This window comes from Nicotiana attenuata, unplaced genomic scaffold (genome assembly GCF_001879085.1).
Source record: "Nicotiana attenuata strain UT unplaced genomic scaffold, NIATTr2, whole genome shotgun sequence".
NCBI classification, from domain to species: Eukaryota; Viridiplantae; Streptophyta; class Magnoliopsida; order Solanales; family Solanaceae; genus Nicotiana; species Nicotiana attenuata.
The window spans coordinates 108,693-129,613 of record NW_017670598.1 but is presented as its reverse complement, the minus strand read 5'-3'; the positions used below and the strand labels follow the sequence as shown (position 1 = coordinate 129,613).

Below are 20,921 nucleotides of genomic sequence, written 5' to 3'. Positions count from 1 at the left end.
AAAAGAAGTAAGGGGAGAGATTTGGGAGTTACTTTGGAGTGGAGCCATTGAAGGGCCCTTAAGGTGCACTAAGATTGTGAATAAAAAACACTAGCTTAAGAACTTCAATGCATGGAGTGTGTGTAAAAAAAAATTATGCAAGAAAAAGAAAATAAGGTTCAAATAATGTGAAAAGATACACACCTCCTAATATTTTTTTCATTCGTGCTAGGGAATCCATTGAGGTGCTTAATTGAGAAAAAAGAAAGGGGGCTATGTTATATATGGTGTATGACAAGTGAATGGGTAGAGGAGAAAAAGATGTTTGATTTGTGAATGTAGTGTACTAAAGTGCTTAGGAGGGTTAGTCACTATTTCTAAATATATCCTACCCGTACCTTAGCCTACATTACAACCTTAAAGTCCTAATTGATTCTATATTTGGCTAGCTTAGATTAGTAGAGATATACACTACGGGCAAGCTTATGGTACGAGCACGGGATGCACATGAATTCTCTTGTGAGAGTGAGTGAATGTTGTTCAATTGTGTGGTGTCCTTAATTTATGTTCAATGACATATTTGAATGTGTGGACTACTTTAATATTCAATCTTTTGCTTGTGGTAAGGGCACTTGATCTCATGATGGATTGGTGATTTGTACACTTTCTTTTATTGGGTAAGTGTGTAAGTTGAGGATACTTAGTGTAACGAGTCATCTCTTGAGGTAAGGTGGTTGTGAAGAGGTTGCTTGAGTTGGTTGAATAGTATTGTACATACTTGGGCTAATTTGAAAACGGGAAGAATGTGAAATTTGCGTGTTCATACTTAATTGCCGATATAGATCATAGTCCAAAGGTAGGGTGTTTGATTGAATTAATTGTGAAGTGCTCTTTCGTAGTGATAAGTATGTTTTGGGGGATTGATTTAGTTCCATTGCTCGAGGACGAGCAAGAGTCTAAGTGTGGGGTGTTGATAATCGACATAAAGTATGTATATTTTGATATATATCGCCTCGCATTTTGCTCTTGTTTTAATGATTTGAGATGTTTAATATGATGATTTGTGCTAAATTATGGTGTTTCTATGTGTAGGAATCATTCGGATGCAATTTGGGATGAAAGGGCATGAACTGGAGCGAAATCGGAGCAAAAAGGCAAAAAGTCAATTTTGAGGGCCACAGCCAGCGTGGGGCGCTCGCTGTGACCCAGTTTCCAGTAGTCAATTATTTTGAGCGCCAGGGCCAGCGCCCCACGCTGCCCTGGACGCTCGGATCGCTAGAGTGTTCTATTCCGACTTGGACTCGGTTATTTTCACCCCAAGACGCCTCCAATTGATATAAAAGCCATCCTAAAACCTATTTTGAAGGGGGGAGCGTGATTTTGGAGAGAAAACAAAGGAGCAAAACACTTGGGAGCACGAATTTGAGAAATTCTTCCATCCCTTTTCTAGTACTCATTAATTTTATATTTAAAAACATTATGTTTGATGAATGTATGAACATGAGTGGCTAAGAACCCTATTGTTCTAGGGTCATGGGTGAAACATGATTGTTGTTGTTTGAAGTTTAATTTGACGAAGTTGATTTTATCATATTGGGTTGTTTATTTAATTCTGTTTTTAATTATTTTGCTGAGTAGCTAACAGTGAAATACTATCTACGAATCTAGATTTGAACTCGAAAGTGGGAATTCTAGATTGCATATAGAATTAAATAGAGCAAGTTCTTGAACCCGGACATCGGGGAACGAATTCACAATTAGGATAGACATATACCTAATTGCCTTGCTTGATTGAAATACAGGAATTGTAAATGCATTTGTGTTAATCTTAATTCCATAGACATATAGGCATTAAGTTAACTTGAATAGGCTAGTAAGAACTCGACAGATTCTTATGAGTAATATCAACCCTGTCAATCAACAATCCAGATAAATCAATTAGTTATTTTAAGCCAAGACCGCAACATGATTGTTAGCTAACCCGTGACCCTGGAATATTCTCTCCTACTGATTGTTATTCGAAATTGCTATTTATATTGGTTGATTTCTAGTTATTCATTGCTTGATAGTTTTAGGTAGTAAATTAGTTACGTCTATATTTTGTGAAAAACCTCTTGGATCGATAAGTTAATTGAGTTTGAATCAGTCAATAGTTAATCACAAGTCTTCGTGGGAACGATACTCTACTCACTACTTTATTACTTGACGATCATGTGCACTTGCGTGAGTATTTTTGGTCGCAACATGAGCCTAGGAAACTCTCTTTGGATCTTTAAAATAGAAAGACCCTCCAACAAAGCCTTCAATTGAGGAACCTCCAGTGTTGGAGTTGAAGCCATTGCCTCCACACCTCAGGTATGAATTCTTAGGCCCTAATTCAACTTTACCAGTTATTCTTTCCTCTTATCTTACTAACATGCAGGTAGATTCCATATTGACGGTGCTCAAAAAGCGGAAAAAGGCAATTAGATGGACTTTAGCTGATATTCGGGGAATAAGCCCCGCATTCTGTATGCACAAGATTATTCTGGAAGATAATGCAAAACCCTCCTTGGAACATCAAAGGAGGCTGCATGAGGCAATGCAATAGTTGTGAAAAAGGAGGTGATCAAGTGGTTAGATGCCGTTGTGGTGTATCCTATCTCTGACAGCTCGTGGACTTCACTAATGCAGTGTGTGCCAAAAAAGGGTAGTATAACCGTGGTGACCAATGCTAATAATGAATTTATCCCAACCCGGACAGTGACCGGATGGAGGGTCTGCATGGACTACCGCAAGCTGAACAAGGTGACCAGCAAAGATCACTTCCCATTGCCTTTCCTTGACCAGATGCTTAGCGATCGTCTTGTTGGGCGTGTTTTCTATTGTTTCTTGGATGGGTATTCAGGGTACAATCAAATTTTGATAGCTCCAGAGGATCAGGAGAAGACAACCTTTACTTGTCCATATGGCACCTTTGCTTTTTCTCGGATTCCCTTTGGGTTGTGCAATGCACCGACAACATTCTAACGGTGTATGATGGCCATTTTCACTGATATGGTGGAAGATATTTTGGAGGTGTTCATGGACGACATCAGTGTTGTGGGTGATTCATTCGATGAGTGTCTGAAAAATTTGGATAGAGTATTGGCCCGGTGTGAAGACACCAATCTTGTGCTAAATTGGGAAAAATGCCACTTCATGGTTGAGGATGGAATAGTTTTGGGTCATAAAAATTCAAAAAATGGTATTGAGGTTGACAAAGCCAAAATTGAGGTAATTTCAAGACTTCCTCCCCCTACTTCTGTCAAGGGGGTTAGAAGTTTTCTTGGGCATGCGGGGTTCTACCGGCGGTTTATCAAGGACTTTTCGAAGGTAGTAAATCCTTTGTGCAAGCTGCTAGAAAAGGATGCCAAGTTCGTGTTTGATGAGGGATGTATGCGCAAGCCTTTGAACTCCTTAAGCATAAGTTGACCACCACCCCGATCATTACCGCACCCAATTGGAGCTTGCCTTTCGAGCTCATGTGCGACGCGAGTGATGTTGCGGTTGGGGCAGTTTTGGGTCAAAGAGTGCACAAAATGTTTCATCCGGTATACTATGCGAGCAAGATAATGAATGAGGCTCAAAGGAACTACACGGTAACTAAGAAAGAGTTGTTGGCTATTGTGTTCGCAATGGAAAAGTTTCGGTCATATCTTATGGGAGCCAAAGTCATAGTGCACACCGATCATGCAACTCTTAGGTATTTGATGACAAAGAAAGACCCCAAAGCTAGACTGATGTGATGGGTCTTATTACTTCAAGAGTTTGATTTGAAAATTGTGGACCGGAAAGGTAGTGAAAACCAAGTGGCGGATCACTTGTCCCGTTTGGAGGAGGAAGGAAGGCCGTGTGATGGCCTAGAGATTAATGATACATTTCCCGATGAGCAGCTACTTTCTGTGTCGATGAGTGATATGCCATGGTTTGCGGATGTTGCTAATTTCCTTGTGACTGGCATCATCCCGTGTGAGCTCTCTTCTAACCAAAGGAAGAAGCTCAAACGTGACAGTCTGGACTTCTATTGGGATGAGCCATACCTGTTCAAGATTTGCACCGACGGAGTGATCCGGAGGTATGTACCTGAGGAGGAGCAATCTAGCATTCTAGAGGCTTGTCATTCCTTCCCCTATGGAGGCCATCATGGAGGGGCGAGGACAGCTTCAAAAATTCTAAGTTGTGGATTTTATTGGCCAACTTTGTACAAAGATGCAAGTGATTTAGTGAGAAGGTGTGACCAATGTCAAAGAGCGGGCGGTATTTCGAAAAAAGATGAGATGCCTCTAAACACCATTCTAGAAGTGGATATCTTTGATGTACGGGGTATTGATTTCATGGGCCCATTTGTAAGCTCGTGCGGAAACACCTACATTCTTGTAGCGGTTGATCATGTCTTAAATGGGTCGAGGCCGTGGCTTTGCCTAACAATGAAGCTAGGAGTGTGGTTGCATTTCTAAAGAAGAGCATTTTTACAAGGTTTGGCACTCCTCGTGCAATTATAAGTGATGGAGGATCGCATTATTGCAATAGAGCTTTTGAAACCTTTCTTGCCAAGTATGGTGTCAACCACAAAGTGTCTACTCCTTATCATCCTCAGGCGAGTGGCCAAGTTGAAGTCTCAAACAGGGAAATCAAGAATATTCTGTCTAAAACAGTCAATGCAAATAGGACCGATTGGTCTAAGAAGTTGGATGATGCTCTATGGGCTTACCGGACTGCTTACAAGACTCTGATTGGTATGTCGCCATACCAGTTGGTGTTTGGAAAAGCTTGTCATTTACCAGTGGAGTTAGAGCACAAGGCCATGTGGGCCTTAAAGAAGTTGAACCTTGATTGGGATGTAGCTGCTAATCTTCGGGTGGAGCAACTCAATGAACTTGACGAATTTAGATTCCATGCCTACTCTAGTTCGTCCCTGTATAAGGATAAAATGAAATACCTTCATGACAAATATACTCAGGGAAAGGAGTTCAAGGTGGGGGATTTGGTGTTCTTATTCAACTCTCGGCTATGGTTGTTCCCGGGAAAGCTAAAGTCAAAGTGGAACGGACCGTTTGAAATAGTGTGTGTGACCCCATTTGGTGCTCTTGATTTAAAGAACAAAAGTGGGGAAGTTTTTAGAGTGAATGGGCATACGGTCAAGCACTATTTGGGAAAGTTTGATGATAGCCATGTGGTGGCTCTTGTTCATTTCAAATGATTGGATGGTAACATGCGTCGTGCCGCGACGTTAAATCAGACGCTTCTTGGGAGGCAACCCATGTGTTCTTCTTCTTGTTTTTCGTTGTTTTTCATTGTAGGATAGGTTTTATTTTGGACTAACTAGTTGTGAGATGTTATAGGCTTGTGTTGATACAGTGTAGGACATAGTGGACAAAATATTCAGGTCTCTGAAGTTTTCAATGCGGCCGCACTACATTTAGTGCGTACCGCACTGAAGAAAGGGTGAAAATAACAACTCTTTGAAGTTTGCCACCGCGGCCGCAGTCCATTTTGTGCGGTCCGCGGTGGACCACTGCGGCCGCATTCCATTTTGTGCGGACCGTAGTGGTTGCCTTCTCAAGCTTTGAAACATGCTGAGTGATGCGGACCGTAGTCGATTTTGTGCGGTCCGCACTGGGTTGGTAAGATGGGCCCCAGGTCCTTTTCTATAAATAGGGCCTGAGGTCCTCCTGTTACACTTTTCGAACCCTTGACTCTCAGAACCTCTAAAAACACTGTTCATCATTTCTTTTACTTGCAATTAACTGTTTGGACTTGATCATCTTCATTGCTTCTTACATCTGGTAACATCACATTCTTTTTAATTGTTTTAATTTTGTGATTTTTCTTTTACTTCTTGTTTTCTTGCTTCTTATCATGTTCTTCCCGTATGTCTTTCAATTTGGTAGAATTAGGTTAGTTAATTTCTTGATTAAAGTAGCATTAGGTAGTTAAAAACACTGGGTAAACATATAGGAACCTTTCTTAGGTGTAAATTTGGACTTAAAATCAAATTACATGGAACCCTAAGTTAGTGTTGATTCTGGGCACTCAGTGCGGACCGCGGTCGATTCTGTGCGGACCGCACTGCTGAGTGTTGGTTCTCGGAAGTTTGGGGACTGCGGCCGCACTACATTTTGTGCCACTACATTTTGTGCGGTCCGCACTGCATGGATACAGAGAGTGGGTAGTCTCAACCCCACCTCTGTGTGGACCGCATTACCATTTTGTGCGGTCCGCATTGACCTCTGTGCGACCGCACTCCATTTTGTGCGGTCCGCATTGCATAACTTCTGCAACTGTCTGCAAATTTTTTTTCTGCAACTCTGCTCTTCACTGCTTCTACTAATACTAACAAGCTTATTGGATTGTGTTTGCAGACAATGGTAAAATCAAAAGGCCAGGGTGCTAAACAACCAGGCAGAGGAGAGTCTTCCCGGGGGAGGGGACGTGGAAAGATAAAATTAATCCCCAAAGTTCGAGAGGCAATTAAGGCAACAAGGAAAGCAATTCAGGCCGCTGATAGAGCTGCTTCCCAGTCCTTGGGGAGTGAGTATGAACCCTCCCAGGAGATTTCTTCAAACTCCGTGCCAGACTACATTGAAGACTGGCTGGAGAGGTTCAGGCTAACAGACACTCCTCCACCTCCCCCCACTGCCCAAGCGTTAGTGAATGTATCTTCTGGTTCGTCTGAAGGCTCAGCTGAAGGTAGTGGGGACTACTCCACCTCTCCCACAGCTTCATTATCTGGACAGGGTGTAGTAGGAGACGCTGAGGAAGTAGGAGGAGAAGGAGATGTAGGAGAAGGGGGTGAACCTCTGGTTGGCAGGGTTGATAGAACTAGGAAACCGGAGGCATGGCAAGATCGTTTCGTGAGTGAAGTAGCGTATCATAAATTCCGGGAATGGTGGCCGGCGAGGAAGTTGATCCCGGAAAGGAGTTTTGTGGATAGAGACTTGCTACCTCACAACCCCAATGTGAGGAGGCAGTTTAGGGAGAGAATTGGTTGGGAGTACTTTTTGAGTGAGTGTCTAGATGCCAATGAGCACTTGGTCAAGGAATTCTACACCAATGTTGCCCACATGAAAAAGGGCACCAAGGTGACCAAGGTGCGAAACCTGAAAGTGTTGTTTGACGGGATGACAATAAATGATTATCTAGGCTTTGATGGGGAGGAAGAGACACTTTATATGGCAAAGATGGAATTGGGCGAGGAGGTCCGTCCCTGGTTGGCACAGTATCTGGCAATCCCAGGTACCACACTCGATTGGTTGAATGCGGGCGTCAAGATTCTGAAATGTAGTTTGAACTTCGAGGCAAAGGGGTGGGAAACTTTATATGCAGCAGACTGGACGCGACCACTCATGATAACTCCCTCCCTCTTCACCAGGCAGTGTTGGTGGCTTCGATCATGGCGGGGTACCCGATCAATGTGGGAAATGTAATGTCTAGGATAATCACAATTGTGGGCAGTGAGCATGACAGAAACTACCCTTTCCCTAGCTTTCTGACTATGTACTTCAGGGACCTCAAAGTTGAAAAGAGGCCATTCGACATAACGGTCAAAGCGAAGGCCCCATTCTCCTGGTACAGCATGCAGGGGGATGACAACCCAATGAGCAAGAACTTTAAGGGAATAGCTACTGCTTCAACTGGCCAGTCTGAAGAGCCAGTTGTCGTAGTGGCCCCTGCTCAGCCTGCCTCCACTTCCACAGACATCCCTCCTGGCCCATCCACCTCAGCAGATCCAGAGATTCCCTCCTCCCGAGCTTACCCAGTGACTGCCCACCGACTGAGCCAAGCTCTTCTCAATATAAACAACTGGATGGAGACAGCGTCATCCGAGTTGTCTATCCTCACTACCACAGTAGAGGCTCAGTCGGCTCCTCCACCTCCGCAGGTCCTACAGTCCATAGAGGATTCTCTCAAAGAGATTCTAGCCAACCAAAAGAAAATCCTCGAAAACTAGAAGGTGCTCAGTACTGCTGTTGATTCACATAGCAAGGCTCTCAAGGAGCTTGCTAAGGAGCACAAGAAGTTGAGAAAGACACGGGCCTCCAAGGAGTCCGTGAAGGAGTTGAGGATTGATGTTGATCGGTTGAAGGCAGACCAGCTACCTTTGGATTTACTACTTCAGGACCCTGCACCAGCAGCTCATCCCTAGCCAGAGCAGTCTCAGAGGCCTTCCAAGAGGAGGAGGATGATTCCCCGAGCGGACGATGCAGTCATCCTGTTGGCAGACCCACCGGAGGCCTCCTCCAGTCAGCCACAGGATGCACCTCAAGAGCCTGTCCACGTCCAGGCCCAGGTCCCAGCAACAGAGCAGCAGGCCATAAGGAACCAGTCTGAGGTTCCCGAGCACAGTGAGGACCCAAGGACCACTCAGGAGCCCCTGCAGACAGACAGGCCATAGGGAGTCTCTATATCCTTTTTCATTCTCTTTTTGGTGCTTTATTAGTTTAGTTGGCACTGGGGACAATGCCAGCTTTCATTTGAGGGGGTAGGCCCTACTTTTTTTTGGATTTGGATGATTGTATATATTTGACAATTATTATGCTTTCTTGGTTTTTCATCTTTGGTTTGTATATAATTTCAACATTTCGTTACATTTCTCGCACTTTTATTTTACTTTGGGTCTGTATATAAAGTTATGTTACATTGTACATATTCATCCCATCTATTGTATATTCGATCAAATCCCCTCTTGTACATATTCATTTTACTTTTTGCAATTTTTCGTTCTTAGCTTCTTATTTATGTTCGTAGCTTCTTGTTTGAACGTTTGCAATAAACCTTTGGTTTTCTTAATGCCACGGTTCTTTCCAGAGATGGAGTTTGTGTGAACCGGGTGGCTCTTCCCAATGATAGATTTCGTGACAACCTTCTTAAGGGTTTGGGTCTGTTTTTCTTTTCTTTTTGGCCTTTTAGTAGTTAGTGGTTAAGGGTGCCTCAAGCAAAGCTTCACTTGGGCCTAGCACATTTGCCTTTGATCTCATGGTCAAAAACAAATTATTGTGTTTAGGATGGTAAAAGTCGTGACCCTGAGACTCTTGTGTTGACCGATAATCATCAAGTGGTTTTTCGGGACCATTGTGTGCTCAAATCTTGTCTAAGGTTGTTGTGGGCCCCCGACTCTGTGTCTTTAGCAATCCCATAGCGTGTGTGGCGAGAAATTGCATTGCAAGTCCAAGTCCCGAGTCATTGGTCTAGAACTTGCCCTGAATGTTTGTTGATGCGAAATCCTAAGTGAATTTTGACTTGTGACATGATTATAGGCTCTCCTTGATCCAAATGATAGCTTAAACACTTTCATAGCCTACCAAAGATAAAATCCCTAGTCAACCCTTTTGAGCCTTAAACCTTTTTCCTTCAAGAACCATGATACAAGCCTTTACCCTCTCTTGGCACCCGATCTTTCCTTAGCACTTAGCAAAAGTATAAGTTTGGGGAAAGAGACAAGGATTGAAACAAAGTGGTAAAAAGGTACAAAATGAAGAAAAGAAAAGGCAATGAAAAAGAAAGAAAAGCAAAAAGACAAAAAGAATACTCAATGTGGAAATGAATAAAAAAGGGATTCAAGAAAAGCAAAGAATGAAAGGTGTGGAAAATTGAGAAAGGAAAAAAGATTTGAAATGTATAAAAAAGAGTGACAGTGTGTCTCTCTTACCCCTTGAAAGAAGTGAAAAGACTCAAAGAGTCAAGTGAATTTGTGCCAAAATAAAACAAAAGAAGTGCTTAGGGGAAGATTAAACCTACTTAGACCAAAAATTGCCTACCCGGAACCAAAAGCCTTCACTATGTCTCCACAAAAGCCCTATATGATCTCTAGTTGAATGAAGCTTACATTAATGGTGACTTACATAAGGGGCAAGCATATGGTACTTAGTGCCGGACTTATGACTTTTCATTGACAGGGATGAGTGAATTTCCATTAACCTCGTTATGAGTGCCACTATTCTAAAGGTGAGGTTTGCTTAGGGAGAGCTGAGGATGTGTGAATTTGGGTTCCACAATGACTAAAGTAATAGAAAGAGTCCTTTGATGTGTTGAGTCAACTCTTGATGCTGTTGTGTCACACTTGATCCATGGTGTTTTAAAAGAGTAAATGTTGATAATGATTCATGTGTATTGAGGGCAATTGTTAGTCCCAATTGATGCTAGATGAGGTCACTTTAGGATAACTGAATTATCTTGGATTTTCTCTTAAGGGGTGGGTCTTATTTTGTTTGCTTGAGGACAAGCAAAAGCTTAAGTTTGGGGGATTTGATAACTAGGAATTTTGATACACTTTATACTCCTCCTTGCTTATGTTTTGATTAGAAATTTGTACAAAATAGTCCCAAAAGGCTCACAAGTTGTGCTTGATTGCAGGTTTGATCAACAAAGTGACAAGATGTCAATGATCGGCTCAAAAGGAGTAAAACCTTCACAAGTATCAAGGCAAGACAAAGCTCAGGCAAAACAAGGCCAGTGCTGTCCGCACAAGTGAGGTTCAGAGAGTATGCAACTCAGGCAAATCAGGCAATGTGGCCGCAGGGGATTTAATGCGGTCCGCACTGAAGTTACTGCGGCCGCACTCGATTTAGTGCGGTCCACACAATCAAGAATCAGAGAGTTGCTATTCTCGCAGATTGAAGCCAATGCGGTCCGCACTCCATTTCATGCGAACCGCACTAGAAGCCATCGCGGCCGCAGTCCATTCTTTGCGGTCCGCATTGCCCAAGTTCAGAGAGCAGCTTTGTCAAGTTCAAAGCCCTAGTGCTGCCGCACACGATTTTGTGCGGTCCGCACTAAACCCGCAGGGGTATTTTTGTCCAGACATTTCAGCTTAGTATAGATAGCTTCTTTTCCATTTTTAGGTTAAGCAGATTGTAATTACTGAAGGCTGCGCTTGTGACTTCCGTTTCTTTAGCTATTTTGGGCAATTTTCTCTTCATTTCAACATTGAATCTTCAAGTTTAATTTAGTAATTAATTAATATGAGTTTTTCTTCATCTATTTCTTTATTTCTTTCTCTAATTATGAGTAGCTAGACCCATCAGCTAGGGTTGTGGCTCAACCCTAGTGTGGGTAATTGATGGGTCTTGTATTTTAGAGCTTGATTGACTATGGGTGTTTGATATTTGGGCTAATTCCATGTTTAATTGCTAAATTAGTGGTTGCAAACACTAGTTTGTGTTTAGTTGACTTTTGCTCTTCTTGAGAAAGAGAGCCTAAGTCTCTAGAATTAGTCCAACAAGGAATTGGGGCGTACTCAAGAGAATTGATAGCCCCAATTAAAGGGTTAAACCGAGAGATCGTAATACCCGACTTGATCCTCAATTGCTTGTGCAAATTCGCATACCCAATTGGTCTTGAGAAAGTCAATTCGGGCAAAATCACTCGAACTACCGAGAGGTATAGAGTGAGTAAAATCGAGCAATGGTTATATCATACTCCCCAAATGTGTCAATCTAGCTTTAGACTCAAGATTCCGTTAATTGACCACCTAGGCGAAGGTCACTACCCTAGTGCCTTTTAAACATTTGAACAACTTGCAATAGTTTAATCCTAGCTTATAGTAGTTTAATTGAGCATTGTAGTTTATAGAATTAGAATCATAATTAAACCCAAAAATGTGTAGAAGTGCAATTTGGAGCAAACACACAACTCCACTTTAGATAGACACCCAACTTCAATATCTATCTCTCTGTGGAATTCGATCCCGACCTTAGTCGGGTAAAAGCTTCTTCGACCTCTCTCGCTACTTAATAGTAGTGCAGGGTTGGCCGTGATCACCTGTTTCTGTGGTTCCTCAGATTTCTTCTAGTGAGTTGCATTTGCAAGAATCCCAGTTCTATCAACAAGTAGCTTCTCACCTTGCTTGTCAAGAAGCTATGCTTAAAGAGTTCCATCCACTTGAGGCTAATCAGACTTGGGATATTGTCCCTCTTCCTCCTCATAAGAAACCTATCCCTTGCAAATGGGTGTACAAAATCAATCAAAGGGCTGATGGGTCTATAGAAAGGTACAAGGCAAGACTTGTTATTAGAGGGAACTATGAATACCTAATTTTTGTACCATTCAAATGCTCCTAAAGTTGTTAATATTAATTCTCCTTCAATTATTATTTTTCTTATATTTTGTGCCATTTAAATTGAATTTCTTGTCATAAAAATACCAAAAAAATACTTTTCTTTTTGTGTGTGCTCTTTTAATTGACTAATTCTTTGATAAGTTAATCAAATTAATTTCTCATATAATTAATTCAATTGTTAGCTAATGAGTTTTAATAGGTTTTATTTTATTAGTTGGTATTTAGGTTAATTAGATTATAGTTTAATAAGATAGGAATATAGGATTAAAAGAAAATGGGTTGAAATTGAAATGGTTAGGTGACTAAGAGTGCAATTTTAATTCCTATTAAGTGGCTACTAGGAAAGGTTTTCAAACAACGTAGTTTCGAACAAAACTACGTCGTTTCATTAAGTGAAACCAAGATCCAATCTCAGCCCTTAAATTCTCAAGATCCAACGATCCTGATTTAATCTCCTCTAAGGTAAATAATCCCTTTTAAATTAGATTTTTTATGGGGTGAAACAACTTATTAAAAGGGGGAAGACAGTGTGGGCTCATCTGTTCACAATTTCAGCTTCAGAAGAACAGAGCAAAGAGAATATACCTGCACCTGTCAGCTTAGTCATTCAGCAGTTTCCAGATGTATTTGCTGAACCTACAACTCTGCCTCCAAGGAGGAATCATGATCACCACATTCCCCTGAAAACAGAAGCTAATCCAGTCAATATAAGGCCTTACAGGTATAGTTTTTTCCAGAAGAATAAGATAGAAAAACAGATTAATGACATGCTCCACAATGGGCTTATCCAGACAAGCCACTCCCCTTTCTCTTCTCCTGTTCTGCTAGTTAAGAAGAAAGATGGAAGCTGGAGGTTTTGTATTGACTATAGAGAACTAAATAACATGACCATAAAAGACAAGTTTCCTATTCCTCTAGTGGATAGTTTTATGGATGAACTATGTGGGTCATGCATATACTCTAAAAGTGATTTAAGGGCAGGATATCATCAGATTAGAATGGGGGTAGGAGACATCTATAAAACATCATTTAGGACTCACTTGGGGCACTATGAATTCAGAGTTATGCCTTTTGGCCTAACTAATGCCCTAGCCACTTTTCAGTCCTTAATGAATCAAGTTTTTAAACCATACTTGAGAATTTTTTTTTGGTATTCTTTGATGACATTTTGGTCTACAGTTCTTCAATTAATACTCATGTGATCCATCTTAGAAAGGTATTAAGGGTACTAAGAGTAGAAAAACTCTATACCAAGATGTCCAAGTGTTCATTTGGGCAACCTAAGGTGGATTACTTAGGCCACATTATATCTGGAGAAGGAGTGGCCACTGACCCTTCCAAAATTGAGGCTATGTCCACTTGGCCTGTACCCAAATCAATTAAAGACTTAAGGGGATTTCTGGGACTGACTGGCTATTACAGAAGGTTCATTAAGTCCTATGGAATCATTATCAAACCTCTAACCAACCTACCGAGGAAGAATGCCTTCCAATGGAATCAAGAAGCTGAACAAGCATTTTCTCAGCTTAAGGAAGCCATCATAATAGCTCATGTATTAGCTCTAGCAAACTTTACTAAAACATTTATCATTGAGACTGATGCTTGTGCAAGAGGGATGGGTTCAGTGTTGATGCAAGAAGGCAGGCCCATTGCTTTTTTCAGCAAAGCACTAGCTCCTAGACACTTGGGGCTGTCAACCTATGAGAAGAATACATAGTTGTGTTATCTACTGTGGACAGGTGGAGAAATTATCTACAAGGCAGTCATTTCATAATTAGGACTGACCACCACAGTTTGAAGTACCTACTGGAACAAAGGGTAACCACTGCACTACAATAGAAGGGCCTAACTAAACTATTGGAACTGGATTATGAGGTCCAGTACAAAAAGGGCACTGAAAAAAGGGTAGCTGATGTCCTATCTAGAAGATTGGAAGAGGAGCCTACACTAAGTGCTATTTCTGTAGTAGAACCTACATGGATGAAGGAGATAGAGAAGTCTTATGAGCATGACCCTACAGCCTTGCAGCTCATAACTGAGCTAATTACAACACCTGGAGCTAAACCTAAGCTCACTTTGACTCAGGAATCATAAGATATGAAGACAAGATTTATGTAGGGAGAGGGGTGGATCTAAGGCTATAGATATCTGAAGCCTTACACCAGTCACCTTTGGGGTCAACAGGGCCTTTACAAGAGGATTAGTTCTATATTCTACTGGCCAAACATGAAGGCTGACATAAACAAATGGGTTTCTGAGTGTGACAAAGAGTCAAAACAGAAAATGTACATCCTACGGGGCTTCTACAGCCCTTACCTATTCCTGAATTACCTTGGCAAGATATAGCCATAGATTTCATTGAGGGTCTACCATCCTCTAACCAAAAGAATGCTATTTTTGTATTGGTGGATAGACTGACCAAATATGGCCATTTCTTAGCTCTAAAACATCCTTACACATCCCATGATGTGGCTACCCTCTTTTTGAAGGAGGTTTACAAGTTACACGGGCTGCCCAAGACTATTGTATTAGACAGGGATCCCATTTTCACCGGCCATTTCTGGCAGCAGCTTTTCAAGGATATGGGTACCAAACTCACCATGTCTACAGCTTACCACCCTCAAACAGACGGCCAGACTTAAAGAATCAACAGGTGTCTACCGTCCTATCTTAGATCTATGGTCTTCTCAAAGCCCAAACAATGGGTCAAGTGGCTGCCATTAGCTAAATGGTGGTATAAAATCAACCACCATAGTTCCCTCAAAATTACCCCCTCTCAGGCACTCTATGGATTCATTCCTCCACATATACCACTGGGATCTCTACCTCACTCAAAACACTCACAAGTGGGAGCATGCATAGCAGAACGACAACAAATGTTACAACACCTCAAAGATAACTTGGTGCAAGCTCAAGCTCGCATAAAATTCTATGCAGACCAAAACAAGACTGATAGATCATTAAATGAAGGGGAATTAGTCTATCTTAAACTACAGTCCTACAGACAAGCCTCCGTAGCTATGAGAAAGAATCTAAAACTTTATGCTAGATACTATGGACTTTACACAATATTAAAGAAGATAGAGTCAGTCGCTTACCAGTTGGATCTGCCACCAGGGTCTCAAATCTACCCTGTATTTCACATCTCTTAGTTGAAACGCCGCGTGGGACCAACGATCATGCCTAATAAGCAACCTCCAGTATGCGACAGTGATGGACGAGTCTTAGTGCAGCCTTTAGCCATCTTGAAGAGGAGGATGGTGAAGTTCAATAACTCAGCAACTGTGAAGGTTCTTGTGCACTGGACCAATCTTAGCGAGGATGAAGCTACGTGGGAGGACTGGGGTTATATCAAGGGTCAATCTCCGGTGTTTGCAGCTCAGTTCCGACTTTGAGGACAAGGCCGATTTGAACGAGGTGGTATTGTTAAGTTTGAGAATCTTATGTTTGAAGAGGAGATGTATAAAAGATTAGGGCTTCATTACAAGATCGAAGGGCTCAGATTTATTTGATCCAACAGTGGAAATAATTAGGTAGTTAGTGGGTTGTTATGTGGAATGGGCTGCTATAATAGATTTGGCTTGGGCCCAAATAATTCAGTTTTGGACCGGTATCATTTCTTTCTCCCTCTCAAATATTCTAACTCTCATTCTCTATCTTCTCGATCCTCCTCCTTCTTCTTCTTCTTCTTCTTCTTCTTCTTCTTCTTCTTCTTCTTCTTCTTCTTCTTCTTCTTCTTCTTCTTCTTACCTCAACTTCATTCTTCTTTCATGATTGAGCTTAACAATAGAGTTGCAGATTATATTTCCTTAATCAATTTGTAATTGTCCAATGTAATAGAGTTGAAGATCAATAAATAAAGCTGATCGTTCAGAATTCAGTATTATTTAGCCAATTTTGCATTTCAGTTTTGTAAGTCCATTACATCGATCTACCATTCGACATTAGTCTTAGAACTGAATTCTGATAGTCATTTTTTGGTGAAATTTTTCCGGCGACCAATCACTGCTCCACTGCCGCGACGCACCGAAACCACCACTGCCCCTCCGTCTTAGCTTATTCTTCGATCCAAAGGAACTTGTTTCTTCTTGGCAAGATGCTGAAATTCCTTTTTTTAGCGTCTTCCAAAAAGAACCGTGTGCCTTGGGGTCGGACAGCCACCACCTGGCATCCTCTAGTGGATCGAATCAGTTTCAAGCGCGCTTGTAGGGTATAACCTTCATTCCCTCACTAAGTTTTGATTTTTAATGGTAATAGGTTTAGTTTGCAACTTTGATTTCTCTTTTGGTCAATTGTTGTTAATTAGAGTGTCGAATTAGTACGTATGTTGATTAGCCATCTCTGTTTATCTTAGTTGTTTATCAGAATGTTATGAACCAACAAGATTGGTTGAATCGTTTGTTTAAATAGTTGTTTGTTTAGTTGTTGTTAATCAATCTCTATTAGTTTAACGATGCCCGTTTAGCTTCTGTTTTGCACTTTAATTTGTTATCTCAATCGGTTCATGTTAGTTTGCACAAATCGAATTGATTTCAATCTATTTAGTTTGAATACTTATTTCGGTTATCTTTTAAATCTTGTTTCTGCTGTATCAATTCATAGGTTGGTTAGTTTGAAGGTTTGAGTTTTGAATTCAACTATTTGTTGATAAAGTCAGAGGGTACTTGAGTGTAGAGCCCATGTTTGGTTTGTTTTACTATTTTAATAGCTATTTTGAGTACACTGTCACAAACACTATACACAGTTGGTAAAGAAACTGTCCTTTAGACAGATTTTTGACCAAAAATCTATCCATTAAACTGTTTGGACAGATTTTTTGTGGAAAATCTATCCTTTGGATAGGTTTGCAATATTAATTGAATGCCACCCTCTCCTATAAAAGGAGAGGTCTTTCTTTCAATTAAGGGGCAGATTTTTGAACACTCTAACACCCTAAAGAACATCTTTACACACATTAAAAAAGAGAAAAAATAGTCCAAAAAAAGGGCAACTGAAAGTTGATAAAAAATACTCAACATACTCTTTTTTTAGCTAAAGTTTTCCAGAAAAGAGTACATGAACTCTTGAAATTTCTTCTTTAGTTTTGAGTCTTTCAAATACATCATCGGTTTTTGTTTTCTTATTGATTTCTAGGTCTGATTGCTGCTAAAATTTTACTGCTGGTGCTGGGTTCGTTTTACTGGAGTTTGTTTGCTAGTTTGTTGCTCGGTTGCTAGTTTCTTACTATTTGCTCTTTTCGGTGCAGGACCTATTTACGAGCCATTGTTTTTGCTTTGCATTTTCTTCTGCATTTTATGTTCCTATTTTTCCTATGATTTCTGTAATGAAACTAATTTTGTCTCCATTGTCTTTTTATTCTCTTGAGCCGAGGGTCTTTCGGAAATAGCCTCTCTACTCCTTCGGGGTATGAGTAAGGTCTGCGTACACACTACCCTCCCTATACCCCACTAGTGGAGTTTTACTGGGTTGTTGTTGTTGTTGTTGTTGTTGTTGTTGTTGTTGTTGCTTTCCCTATATTTCTACGAATTAGGTAACTTCCTCAACTTATATTGTAATTTTCGATCCAAGGACGAATGAAATATGGAATGCTTGGAGTTTCTTTAGCTTATTCTAGGCCTTGAATATATTCTGCTCATGAATGGTTTAATATTATGTTGTTTCGTCAACTTAATGAGTCTGTCTACTGTTCTTAAATGCTAAAGCATGAAGTTATGAGTTTGTTTATTATTTTCAGCATCTCTGTAATTTACAATGTTGAATCAGTCTTCTTTTCTCCAATCTCATGGCTGATAAGGTTACTTGGTGATTTAGGTGCCAATCCTTCGGTCCCTGTCCCTGTCCACTGTGATAGTCAAGCTGCCTTACACATTGCGAAGAATCCAGTCTTTCACGAGCGCACTAAGTTGAAATCGACTGTCATTATGTCCGAGATTGCTTAAATTCAATCATGATTTCCCTTCAATTTATCAGAAGTGCAGATCAACTGGCTGACATTTTTACAAAAAAGCTTTGCCTGGTGCTTCCTATCACTCTCTTTTGGGCAAGCTTGGAGTGCTATCACCCTCCAGCTTGAGGGGGGGGGGGGGGGGAAGGTGTGTTAAACTGGACATCTTCACACAGGAGCCCACACAAGCAGGCCCAACTAGCTGACATGGCCCAATACATCTTTGTAGTCGTTTGTAATTAGTCTTACTTATATAGTCACCATATGTTTACTCTTAGCTAATTTTTTGGTCTAGCCTTGCAATTCTTTACCTATTGTATATATAGCCTAAGAACGACTAAATGTGTAACACACAGATATTTTGATACATTCATTTTCTCAAATAAATAAAAACTGTGTCTCTTCGTCTCTATTTCGAGTTAGGGTTTTCTTCTTCAGATTTTTGCTTCCGCGATTCGATCTTGTTGATCTAACATCTTTAATCCTCTTCTGAGATGGCTTGGGGTAATGAGTAATGGACAGAATATTTTATACCAGTTTTCACAGAATATTTTATATCAGTTTTCATTTTCAACAATTGTCGCTAAACTTTTAGGTGATTAAAACAAATAATGCTTCATAGGCAATGTAGTTACAAGGACTCTGGAATAGTGAAATGGAGGTACACAAAACGAAGAGAACTGAATTCTAAGTCAAAGCGCAGGAATTTCTTGATTATAAAAACAAACACCGCGGCAAGCACAACTGCACAACATAACCTCTTTTTGCATTTTTTAGCTAAACTGCTAGTACTAATATAATATAATTTATAGTGGTGTTCAGATTCAATGGCGTAGGGGAAACGTCATGCACAATCCCCAGTAATTGGACTGGTCAAACTCAAACTCTCGCTTGTCTAGCACTCTCCTCTTCCTAATCCATATGGTATTGTTTCTTTTTATTTTTAATTCTTTTTTTTTGGTCTATATTATTTCTTTTTGACTCGAACTTGGCTAATACGATATTTTCTTTATCCAATTTTGAATTTTCTTAGAAGAGATCGTATTTTTTACTTCAGTTATTTTCTCTATTGATTTGGCCAAGTATGCTATGATTCCAATTACCTAATCCAAATCATAGGTTCATCTCTTATTATACACACACACATAGTATATACTAAGAAAGGGTCCATAGACCTCCTTGCTTAAACGCGCCTCCGCCTTGGTTTGCTACCTTTTTTTCTATTCATTTTGTTGTCTTCTCTCAGCATTAGCATATTAAACATGAAAAAGAAAAGAGAAAAAACGGATCAAATATGAATAATAACCATATTATCCATTTAGTAAATGGATAACCAATAGATAACCAACGGGTCTAACTTTTATATTTGTAAAGCCTCAAATTGGGGATTCCTCAAGTTAGGAAGACTAAGAATTATCCCAAAAGTGATCATATGTAAGAAGTCATGGATAATATGATATATCCGCCGGTTAACCCATTTTTTATTCGTATTAAATATGGGTCGGGTCGAATAATTTATTCATTTTTAATTACCCGTTTCGACCCGAACCATATCATACCAGACCCGCCCGTTTATCACTCCTAGTTCCAATGTTAAGGATGAATTAGCTTTCTTAGTTTTGGCCATTTCTAGGGCAGTATGTACATAGGGCAGTATTTAATTAAATATTTTGCGAATTTTGGCACAGAGTAACAGTAACATGGCTTGAGCCTCATTAGAGGCATTTCAGCTTCTTGGGCCAAACTTTAACATAGGGATGCGATCTGATCCCCTAAAACAAAAAAAGGAGCAACCCCAGGTCCAAAACCACTCAATATATGTCTTCTTTCGTTAGATTAAATTCCATATAGTATTATAATTCCGAGATATGCGTATACATTAATCGATACATAGTACTTTCGTGTCAGATGTGTACTGCTTGGTTTTAATTTAGACCCTGCAATAGTAACGAAAAACAGTTGGAGCAGCTGGTTGCAATTGATGCCTTACTGTCTAAAACTTTCAGATTCCATTTTCAGTACCTCCAGATAAGATCCGCAGATTGTTAGTACTGCATTAAAGTTGTACTAACACTAACATGCATAGTACTATGAGGACACTACTTGAGACAAATTACTGTGTTAATATTCTATTACTCACTACTTAAGATTTGGCCGTCCAACATTAATTTGAGAAAACTTTGAAGAAGAAAAGAAAAAGATGATAACACTGTTAGAACATTTCCCGTTGGTGGAAGGACTGTGTTGTTGTTTCCTCATATGGTCTTGTGAATTACGTATGAGGTAATTTTTGGAATTGAGTTAGATAGCTAATGTCCATTTTCTTCCATGGTATTATAGGTAGATTTTATTCAAATTATTTGTTTACCCAATGTTGAACATCGTGTTATATCATATTGTTCACTCTTCAAATGTACAACTTGCCAGCCAAATTTAGTATTTTAAAAGAATTTATAGAATTGGCATTTGACAAATGTCTTTGCATGAAAGGTAAAAGACAAGCGGTCTTACTATCAAAATGTGGCAGCCAACCTTTTGATAAATGGCACATTCCTTTAAATAAGTGGCAAATGGAGATAATCACGTTACAATCATTCACAAGGATAGAAACATGCACTTATGGCTATAAATAGCCTTCATTAGCCATTCATTCTCATCATCAGAAATCCTTCTTATACGTCCATCTTCTTCCTTTTCTATATATTTAATTAACATTACACATTAGTTGTTCTTCCCTTTTATCCTACTAGCTGGATTTGTAATTTTATATTTTGTTGATTCCTGATCCTCTAAATAAAATAAAGGTAAGTTTATTTAATCTTGGGAAAATATTTCACACTGCTGAAATAGTTTTCTTAGGACAGTGCCCAACACGACTCAAGCCAATCTATGTATCGATATCTGCTCACAAATATTATT

At 40.1% G+C, this 20,921-nt stretch overlaps 1 pseudogene; it reads left to right on the top strand.

Moving 5' to 3' along the window:
- The window catches only part of LOC109241376, a 29,053-nt pseudogene extending 14,901 nt beyond the window's left edge, over positions 1-14,152 (top strand).
- Positions 14,153-20,921: the final 6,769 nt, after the last annotated feature.